Raw genomic sequence first — 11,774 nt, forward strand, 5'->3', positions numbered from 1 at the left:
CTGAAAGGGACTGTTAGACTGATCAAAGTGGGAGTTGAAGAGGCTAGGGACTGAAATGTATAAGGTCTGAGTAGGGGCTGACTTGGACTCCGACTATGAAGCAGACAGTCCCACCATGGCATTGCAATAACCTTATCAGATCTACCTTTAAGAATATGGCATGTCAAGGATGCAAGAGCAGAAGGGATGTATGGAAGAGATGAAGATTCTTTGTCCTTGCATCTGACAAAATGCAGAATCAGCAGAGACCAGGTCAAAATAACAAGAGTATCAACTGAGGCACCAATAGACACCCTTGAAAGGACCCTTGCCAGGAAAATGGGTGCTTTCCTCCTCCAGCTCCCTCAGCTGGAGCTTGGACTAGTCATAGAAGACTGTGTAATTCACAGTAAACAAAGCAGGACACATGGGTCTGGTGTTTGAGGGCCATTTGGGGAGGGGTCAGGAAGGAGATGTAGCTGCAGCAGAGGGGGAAGTGATTTGTTGAAATTTTAGCTGCTGTAGCCAGAGGGGAAGTTGGACTAGGGCTATGTTTGTGCAGTACACTTGTTCCCCATGGTTTTTAGCTGAAGTTCTGCAGGTTTAATAAAATTGCTTGGATAATTCTAGGTCTCCTCAATATTATTTCGTGACTCCAGTGACTATGATGGAAGACAATGTCTGGGAACAAGCTCCTGGTGTAATGAGCAGGCTCTCTAAGTTGCAGCTGTGCTCAGTGAAGGCTACACTTTCTAGGGCCAATCTGACCACTTTGCATATAAAGACTTTGAACAAGGTATTTGAGGCCACCACATAACAAGAGCCTAGATTAGGAAGGCAAAGCAAAGCAAGAGGCACTTATTAACCACTTACTATGTTCCAGGCACTGTGCTAAACAGCGGGGAAGCAAATGTAAGAAAAAAGAAAGTCAGTCTTTCTGACCTCAATTACGAGCCTCAGTTAAAGAGCCTTCATGAATAGGTGAAGATAACACATATAAGGAAGCTGGAAAAGGGAGAAGGGGGGGGGGCGAGAGGTACTTCACACAGTAGCATACTGTTGAAGACTGAAAAGTCAGAAGCACAACTAAGAGAAATGAATGTTCACTGGTCTGGGCCCTTCTCCAAAATGGAGGCTCCAGAAGAACTCACCAGTGGAAGAAGGTCAGCATTGCAGAGGGATGTTCTGGGGTGAGAAATGACTTTGATTATTTGGGAGCCCTTTCAAAGAGTCCAGAGAGGCTCAAGAGGGGTGGATGGGGGACATTTTTGACCCTAAGTCTGAATTCTCTGATACTGACTCCCATAATCTTTGAGGACATGGATTTTTTTTTCATTTTTCTTTGTATTTCCAGCACCTTGGACAGTGCCTAGCACATAGGAGGTACTTGATATAGATTTGTTGATTGATTGATGGTTTGACTGAGTTGGGAAGGGTAATCTTCCAACCCATTTCTTTTCTTCTGCTTTCTTCTCCATTGATCATTCATTCCCTTTCTGTCATCTTCAATCTCTTCCTCTAATGGCTCTTTTTCTATTATCTATAAATATGCTCAGCTGTTCCCCAAGCCTTGATCAGCATGCCATCCCTTCAAACTATGGTTGATTGGTTGTTGTCTTTTGTTCTTGAAGAGGATAAAAATGACATCCTGGGGGCGGCCAGGTAGCACAGTGAGTAAGAGCACCAGCTCCAGTGTCGGGATGACCTGGGAATCAAATCCTGGCTCAGACACTTATTACCCACCCAGAAACACCTGGCCATTTAACCTTGAGCAAGTTCCTTAACCCCAATTGCTTAGGGGTGGCCAGGTGGCTCAGCGAGTAAGAGCACCGGCTCCAGTGTTGGGATGACCTGAGGATCAAATCCGGGCTGAGATACTTAGCACCACACCCAGAAATAACTGGCTGTGTAACCTTGAGCAAGTTACTTAACCCTGATTGCTTTAAAAAAAAAAAAAGAAAATGACATCCTACATTGGGGGCAGACTGCGAATGATCAAACCAATATGAGCTTAGAAGGCTCTACCACAGGTCAGACACAAATAATCCATAAGAACATTTGGAATGGAGACATCTCTAAATTTGCTCATCTCACATTTTTTTCCATGTTTCAGACATATAGTTGATCTCCCTTTCATTGACAAACTTTTTGGTAGAGTGGAAAGAGCAATGGATTTGGAGTTAGGGGACTTGGGTTCCAGTTCCATCTTCCAACTTGTAGCATAATGCCTGGCATATAGTAGGTGTTTAATAAGTGTTTATTTATTTATTGATTGATCTCTGTCACTTGTTACCCTTGTAACTTTGGGTGAGTCACCTAACCTTTCTGGGCCCCTCTGTTTCCTTATCTGCAAAATGAAGGGGTTGAACCAAATGGTCACCAAGTTTCCTCTCAGCTCTAAATTTATCATCCTAAGAGTCTAAGAATCAGTCCTCCACTTACCCATTCAGAATCAGAGAATCCAACATCTGCGTGGACACCTCATCCACCTGTGCCCAGGAATCTTCCAAAATCTCCAACAAATAATTGTCCATCCTCTGCCTGATAGTGTAAAGTGAAGGAAAACCCATTACTTCTTTTTTTAATTTCTTTTTTTTAAATGCTTTATTAACTTCTGGTTTACATCATTCATTTCTGCCAGATTTTGAGTTACAAATTTTCTCCCCGTTTTTCCCCTACCCACTGCCCCAAAATAGGGGGATATCCTCTCCTCCAATCTCCTCTCTCCCATTTCTTCTCCCATACCCCCTTCGACTTTTCCAGTAGGGCATGGTGGATCTCTATGTCCCAGTGACTGTATATCTTAGTTCCCAATTACATGTAAAGTAGTATTAATAATATACATATGTATATTTAAACATTTGATTTTAAAACTTTGAATTCCAGATTCATTCCCTTCCTCCCTTGTCACCCACCATTACTGGGAAGATAAGCAATTCATTATAGGTTGTACATGTGTAGCTATGCAAAACATTACCATAGTAGATATATTGTAAAAGACTGACTATATTTCCCTCCCTCCTATCCCACCTCCCACTTGTTCTATTCTCTACTTTGATCCTGTCCCTTTTCAAAAGTGGGTGCTTCCAACTTCCCTCCCCCCCAGCCTGCCCTCCCTTCCATCATCCCCTTCTCATTCCCTTCCCCCCATTTGCCTGTAGGTGAGATATCCTATTTAGTGTGTATGTCCTTCCCTCCCTGAGCTAAATTCAATGAGAATAAGGTTGACCCATTCCCTTTTGCCTTCCTGTTCTTCCCCTCCATTGTAACCATTTTCCTTTGCCTCTTCTATATGAGATAGTTTACCCCATTCTGTCTCTCCCCATCTCCTCACATTATATTCCTCTCTCACTTCTTAATTTCACCTTTTAAGTATCATCTCTTCCTATTAAATTGGTCCTGTGTCCTCTTTCTATTTATACCTGTAAACACATATACACACATTCACATATGTATTCATATGCCCATATACCCTCCTATATACGGCTATAATATTCTTAGTTTTCTTTTTTGGGATCTTTTTCAGGAGGTGATCGGTGGATTCTTTCAACCTCTATTTTGCCCTCTGGCTCTAAAACATCAGGGCAGTTTTCCTTGAGAATTTCTTGAAGGATTATTTTTAGGTTCTTTCTTTGATCATGGCTTTCAGGTAGTCCAATAATTTTTAAATTATCTCTCCTGGATCTATTTTCCAGGTCAGTGGTTTTTCCAATGAGATATTTCACATTTCCTTCTATTCTTTCATTTGTTTGGATCTGTTTAACAGCATCTTGATTTCTCATAAAGTCACTAGCTTCCATTTGCTGCAATCTAATTCTGAAGGAATGATTCTCTTCAGTGAGCTTTTGAGATTCTTTTTCCATCTGGCAAATTTGGCTTTTTTAAGGCATTCTTCTCATTGACTTTTTGAGCGTCTTTTGCCATTTGAGTTAGTCTATTTTTTTAAGGTGTTATTTTCCTCAGTCAGGCTGTTGACTCTCATTTCATAATTTTCTTGCATTGTTCTCATTTCTCTTCCCAATTTTTCCTCCACTTCTCTTATCTGCTTCTTAAGGTCCTTTATGGCCTATAACCAGCTCATATTTTTCTTTGAAACTTTTGGTACAGGAGTTCTGACTTCACTGTCTTCCTCCTTTTCCATGCTTTGATCTTTTTTGTTGTCAAAATAGGAGTGTAAAGTTGGGCTGCTCTGTTTATTTTGCTTCCTTTGCCTGCTCATGTCACCACTCAATCACTTGACCCCTGGGCTTTTTGCCACAGTAGGACTCTGGCACCAGACAGGGGAGCTTCGTCCCAAATGCTGGGGTTTTCTCAGCTGCTGAAGGTATTATTTGGGTGCCCTCTCTGAAGCCTCCACACATTCTGGCAAGCTAGCTTCACACCCCAGGACCTCCACCCTAGACTGCAATCCAGATCCAAGAAGGTGAAAGCAAGAGTGATTACCCCTCAGACTAGTTGCTTGGTCCCCCTATAATCTGCAGGCCAGGAGCTGAAGCTGCCACATGGCAGCTACACAGCTGCGTTGCCTCAGCGGCTTCTCACCCTGGGGGCAAAGGCCGACACACTCCCAACTACTGGATCCCAAAGTCCACACTGCACTGACCTCTCACTTTGTCCTTTGCATCTATGTGTTGATAATTCTGTAAACCACCACAGTTGCTGGTGATCTGGAGTCCCTCCAGATGGTGGTTGGTCAGACTGCCCTGGAGCTAAAACCTCTGGCTAGCCTGGTGCTGGGCTCAGCTCCCAGAATGCTGTGCTGGCCAATTGCTGCCAGCCTGCCAGGCTGTCCTCATTGGGAGGTTAGCTTCTCTGTATCATTTTGTGGGTTCTGTAGCTCCAAAGTTTGTTCAGAGTCCCCTTTTACATGAATTGGGGGAGGTGGAAAAAACCCATTACTTTTTGAAGCAGTATGTTATACTTTGGGACAACTCCAACTGTTAGGTGGTTTATTATCCTTAAAAATCTGCCTCTTCGCATCTCCCATCCATTGCTCTTAGTTCTGTTACCAGAGAACTAGTCTGAAAAATAGGTGACAAGCACTGGACCTGGAGTCAGGAAGATCTGAATTCAAATTTGGACTTTGACATATACTAGCTTCATGACCCATGGCAAGTCATTTAACCTCTCTTTGCCTCAGTTTTCTTAAATGAAAATTGATTGTGCCTATATTGTGCCTACCTTGTGAGTATCAAATGAGATATTGGGAAGCACTTTAAAAACCTCAAAGCATTGTAGAAATGCTTGCTATTCTCGTTACATGCTTCTTTTTTAGGGCAGACCTTCAAATGCTTGATGACAGCCATCATACTCTCTCTAAATCTTTTCTTCAGGCTATGTTTCCCCATTTTCTTCAACCAGTTCTCCTATGGCAAACTTATCAGTTATTTCACTAAACTGTTCACCCTTGGGGCGACCAGGTAGCACAGCGAGTAAGAGCACCAGCCCCAGTGTCCGGATGACCTGGAGATTGAATCCCAGGCTCAGACACTTAGCACCCACCCAGAAACATCTGGCCGTGTAACCTTGAGCAAGTTACTTAACCCCAATTGCTAAAAAAAAAAAAATAAAAAAAACTGTTCACCCTCTTCTAGTAGTGCTCTGGCTTATATGCAATTCTAATTTCTCCAGAACTGTAGTCACCCATTTCTAATTGCCTATTGGGCATCTCCACCTGGATGTCTCATTTGCATCTGAAATATCAAAAAAGGAACTCATCATTTTCTCCCCTCCCCATTGTGCTGTGCCTTAAACTGGCTTCTCTTCCAAATACCCCTCTTTTGGTTGAGGACATCACTATCCTTCTTGTCACTTAGGTTTGCATATCATCACTGACTCTTCCTTATTTATCTCCTATTACTCAAACATTTGATAAGTCCTATTGATTTTGTATCCATAGCTCCCTTACATCCATTCCTTTCTTTCCATTTACATGGCTGTCATCTTAGTTCAACCCTTTATCACCTCTTTCCTTGCCTATTTTAATAACCTCCTAGTTTCTAGTCTTTCCCCCTTTCAAGTCCACCATCTACAAGGCTTCCAGAATAATCTTAAATCATGAGTGTGATCATATGTTTTGGGCCAGGCCTAATTCAGTTAAGTCTGGTGGTCCAGACTCAGCATTGTAATGAAATGAAACATTCTTAAGCTATATAATATTTAACAAAAGGAAGTTTATTTAAAAATAGAATGAAAAGGATATTCTGTCTTCTCTCTCTCTCTCTCTCTCTCTCTCTCTCTCTCTCTCTCTCTCTCCCTCCCTCCCTCCCTCCCCAGAAATCATAGAAAGGATACATATGAGAATATATGCCAGACTATACAGGCTGAAGAAGTTCTTTGATTGGGAGTGAGGGAATTCAGTTTAACCAAAAGACAGCCCTAGATTTCACCCAAAAAGACATTCTTCAAAATCTCTATTGTAGCAAGCTGGAAATGGGGACACAATCAAAATTCTATCTAGAGTTTCTTTCTTCCTTCAGTGACATGAAGAAATGTTGGCATTGTTCATCTTCTGTCTTGAAGCTTGAAGCCAGAAAAAGCCCCCAAATTGAAGAGACTGGATGTCTGTATCTCTCCCACTCTTGTTAACTTTGCCCGGCTCCTCATGCAGGTTCAGGACATTGATGTCCACTACAGGGGAGAGTGTTCCTTACTAATGGGCTTCGGGGCTCAGGTTTGTAATGCCAAGCAAAGGCAACTTCCCAAGGTTCAGAATACCAGCATAGGTGCTCTCCATTTTACTCAGTGACCAACCAAGAACAGAGAAGGTCAAAACATGACATCATTCCAAATACAGCATTTGCCAAGTGTAATTCAATCAAGTACTACCCCACCCCTGGACATTATAATTCATTTAGTCAATCCCAAAGAGCCTCTTCTGAGTACTACTCCACCCTTAGGGTATATATTCATTTAGTCAACCACAAAGCCCCTCTTCTCAAATGGAGATTAGTTTCCAATCATAAGTGAAGTACATTCATTTGTTAGATCACAGGGCAGAAAGAAGTCAAAAGTTCCCCACCCTTGGAATACAACTAAATAGCCCATTTACCCCAGAGGTACAACAAGCTTAAGCACAGCATTTAATACCCAAAGAGAGGTCTTTTCTTTATCTTGACCAGAGGCAAGTTCTCAGCAATCTTTGTTCCTGGGGAGACAAAGCTTAGCAAGGCCACAAGATACATTGCCAGTGTCTTCATTAATTCATTCTCTGTCTGCAGAACAGTCTCAGGAGCTCTGAACCAACAGCAAGGTTCCAGAACCTCTGCAACAACAGGACTGTCTTTCACCAGTGGACAAATCTGGCAAAACAACATCAAAACAGACAAAGTACCAGCACAACAGCCATGTCTCCTCAGTCCTTGGCAGCTCTGGGTGGTAGCTCTCAAAAGTCCTGGGCAATTCAAACTGATCCTCAGCAATCCTCTCAGTCTCTCTCTGCCTCCAAGATGCTGCTTCCAAAAAGTTCTGCCTCTCTCTTTTCTTGTGTCTCTCTAAATTTACATCACCAGTTCCTCCCAGTTCAGCCCTCTCTTTTCATGGCAACAAATCCATCCCACAAGTGGGATTCACAAGCTCTGGGTTTTAACACAATCAAACCAAAAACCAAGCCAATACAGGGGGATCTTTAAATTCCATTACTATTACAAGGTTACACTTTCAAGCTGTATTTTTTTTAAAAAAAGGAATATTCAGCAAAGATACAATTTTTGTTGAGGTAGAAGGCACCATGCTCTACCCCATCTCCATATAGAAATATGTCTAGTTAGAAACCTGTGTTGACTTTCATGGAAGTGGGGCCTCTCTCAAGTCTAAAGGGTAATAACTCTTCATGGGCTGGCATTTTATGCCACAGACAACCAGGAAGGCACATAGGATGGAATTCACCAGCATCTGACCTTTTTGCTACAAAAATGGATCTATGGGTCCTCCAACCTTATAACAACTAAATAGGGGTCCCAGCCCTGGTGGTTCAGAGCCTATCAGCTCTCCAAGTTATCATCTAAAGGGATATAGGAATCCCCTCATCCAGAGGAAAAAAAAGATGCATGTGGGGATTTTGCTTTTTGAATTTCTTTTAAAAATCTCACAAAGTGTATATTTAGACAGTTTTATTGCTGAAGTTTTTTTTTTCAAACATTCCCTTTTCCTTTCAATAGGTCCTTATTCATGACATAGTAAAGCTTCATTAAGATATTCTTCAAAAACATTTGCATAAATATAAAGTGTATTTTTCTCCAAGTTCAGAGTCACAGCTTTAAGCATCAGAATGTTTCCACCAACTTCTGGTCAAAATCCTGGGCCGCCTGAAAAATGTTATAAAAAAATCTTCCTGTAATACTATTTTCAGACCAGTAGCCATTAATAATTGGGCATTCTCAGCCACATTCTAATAAGAGAAATGGCTATAATTATCCACATTTCATAGATGAAGAATCTGAAGCACTGGAACATTAAACATTTTTATCCTGATACTGTATAACTTAAAAAGGGTACCGCTAGGACTGATTTTCTATTTTAGCTATTATTATTAATCCAATTTCTTTCTAAATTTAATTTTCTTCCAATTAATGAAAATCCCTCTCTCTCCCACCCATCTCCTCCTCCCACTGGAAAGAGAAAAATAATACCCTTATAATAAATATGCATAAAATTGAAACATGCTCTTTTCACTTTTTTGTTTTTGCTTTTTCTTTCTCGTGGTTTTCCCCTTTTGTTCTGATTCTTCTTTTACAACATGATTAATGAGGAAATATGCTTAATATGATTGTACATGTATAACCGATATCAGATTGCTTGCTTTCATGGGGAGGAGGTCAGGGAGGGAGCAAGGGAGAAAAATTTGGAAGTCAAAATTTTACAAAAAAAATGTCAAAAACTATCTTTTCACATAATTGGAAAAAAAACGAGATGCTTTTTAAGGAAAAAAAAAATATGCATAGTTAAGCAAAACAAAGTTCTGCATTGGCCCTATACCGAAAAATATTCATGTCAATATGACTCTGAATACATTACTTTTCTGTTTAGGGAGTGGGTAGCAGGCTTCATCAGCATTCCTCTGGAATCTTGGGTGGTTATTACAATCAGAACTCTTAAGTCTTTCAAAATAGCTTGTCTTTACAAGATGGTTGTTAGGGGATAATAATTATTATTCTGGTTCTCACTTTATTGTACATCAGTTAATACAATTCTTTCTAGGTTTTTCTGAGGACATCCCCTTTATCCTTTATCATATATCAATACTATCATTACAACATGATAGTATTCCATCACGTTCATATGCAATATTTGTTCAGCCATTCCCCAATTGATGTATAGCCTTTCAGTTTCTAATCCTTTGCCACCACAAAAAGAGCTGTTACAAATGTTTTTGTACACATAGGTCCCTTTCCTCTTTCTTTGAACTCCTTGGGGGTATAAACCTAGTTGTGGCATTTCTAGATCAAAGCATATACACAGTTTTGTAACTTTAAGGGCATGGTTACAACTTGCTTCCAAATTGGGAAGCTGGGTGGCCCAGTGAATAGAGTTCTGAGCCTGAAGTTAGAGAAGACCCGAATTAAAATTTGATCTCAGACACTTACTTTACTAGCTGTGTGATCCTGGCTGAGTCACTTCACCCTATTTGCCTCAGTTTCCTCATCTGTAAATTGAGCTGGAAAAGGAAATGGCAAACCACTCCAGCATCTTTGCCAAGAAAACCCCAAATGAGGTCACAGAGAGTCAGGCAGGAATGGAACAACTGAACAACAGCAAACAAATTCTAAGTTGCTTTCCAGCCAGTTCATTACCCAATCATGTATTAGTGAGCTTATTTTCTCCCTGGGAAATTCTGTACTAACAAAACCCTAGAAGTAGCTATGGGAAACATATAGATGTAAGGAACTTTCAGCTTGGGTCTGAGTGTCTCCAAATAGAGATCTGAAATATCTCAGTGTTGTCATAGGTCACAGAGACAGAATATTTCAGAGATGGAAGGGACTCCAGAGCTTATATAGTCTAACCAGTATCTTCTCTTTACAATATACTGTAATGGGAATGTAAATTTTAAAGATCTTCCCTGCCCCTAGGCTAAAGTGCACCTAGAGCCTGGGGTGGGAGGCTTGTTTTTCCGTAGATACTTTTTGATTGGCCAGTGGGTCAATAAGGTTGTTACATTCTCTGAGCCAGGAGAAGGCTATATAAGCCCTGATGTGTAGCTTTGTTTTGGGGCTCACTTTGAGAAGTGTTCTGTGATTTGATATGGATTCTTGGAAGCCTTTGTCCAGAGCCCCCTGGCTTTGAAAAACCCAGATGTTGATTTGGTATGGATGTAATGGCTGGACAGTTTGGAAAGCTGTCTACTTGATCTGTTTCTGTCTTGATAATTCTGCCTGTATACTTTGAAGTTCGGGGTGCTGACCTTTTTTCCCCTGAACTAGGTAAATGATACATATTTGACTGATTAAAGTAAGCTTGTTAACCCATTCTGAGTTGCTTTCCTTTATCAAAGCAGATCCAAGAACCTGTGCTGGCAGCCACCCTGGGAACGCTGGGGTGCTTGCTGCTACACATACTCAGCACATGTTCATTTAGCTTCCATTCAACTGGACTGTTAGATGTTCTTATTCTACCAGGTGATCAGGGAAACCCCCTGATCTGCTGGACTGGGGCACCTCCCCTGCCTAGAGCTGGGCATATGTGCTTTGGTTCTATGGGGAAAGACATGCTATCACCCCTTGCTAAAGGACATGATTGACAAATTGCTCCTGGATGGTCTAGTGTTCCATGGAGCTGGAGCTGGGGTTGAGGGCAAGTAATTAGACCCTTGGGAAAAGATAAACATTGACTGGTACCCTCCTTCAAAATGGAAAAGGTTCCTACTGATAATAGTGGACTCTTGTAGCTGATAGAGGCAATCCTGAAAGCCAGTGAAGATGTAGAGACTCCTTGCTGAATTCTTACTAAAAGGTTTTGTTGTTTAGAATCCTCTGGGTGATAGAGTCAGATTGGAAACCTTCTTTCCATTCTATTATGGCCAGAAAACTCACCCAAATGCTGAAGTTTAACTGGCAACTTCCTGAAGACTATTAACTTATCAAGTGTGGTAGGACTGAAATGGATCCTTTGGATGCCCTATCCGTGGTGCTGATAGTACCTGCTCTCCTCTCCCCATGATCTGAATGCACCAGCTCTTCGCTCAATGAAATTAGATGGGGACACCATATATCTATTTAGGGTTTTCTTGGCAAAGATACTGGAGAGGTTGACCTTCCTTCTTTAGTTCATTTCACATGAAGAGTTGTACATGATTGAAATGCCTGAATAACAACAATCACCATGTGGGAGACCCTCCTCCAATGAGCTCCATCTATAGATTCTCAGCTAAAGAAATGGGATAAGGAGATTGGATGTTCTCTCTTGAGTATCAGAACCCAGCCTTGCTCCATTTCAACTAAATTGAGTTGAAGTGGATTAAATTCAATTCATTCAATAAGCATTTATTTAAAATTTTTTTTCAACTATTAAGCATTTATTCCCCCTCCCTTGGAAAAAACACCTTTAACAAATAAGTATAGTCAAACAAAACACATTCTCATATTGTCCAGATGTGTCCATCACTGCTCTAGTAGGTGGTGGGGAGCATTTTTTCATCATTGGTGCTCTGAAAGCAGGTTGCATTGATGAGATTCAATAAGCATTCATTAACTTCAATCTTATGCAAGGTACTGTGAAAACAAAAACAGAACAAAAACTCATGTTACTGAGTGTAATGGAAATGTAAATTTTAAAGATCTTCCCTGCCCCTAGGCTAA

This window comes from Petaurus breviceps, unplaced genomic scaffold, assembly GCF_028583685.1.
Source record: "Petaurus breviceps papuanus isolate PSGF00001 unplaced genomic scaffold, PetGlider_PUasm1.0 91041, whole genome shotgun sequence".
Classification (NCBI taxonomy): domain Eukaryota; kingdom Metazoa; phylum Chordata; class Mammalia; order Diprotodontia; family Petauridae; genus Petaurus; species Petaurus breviceps.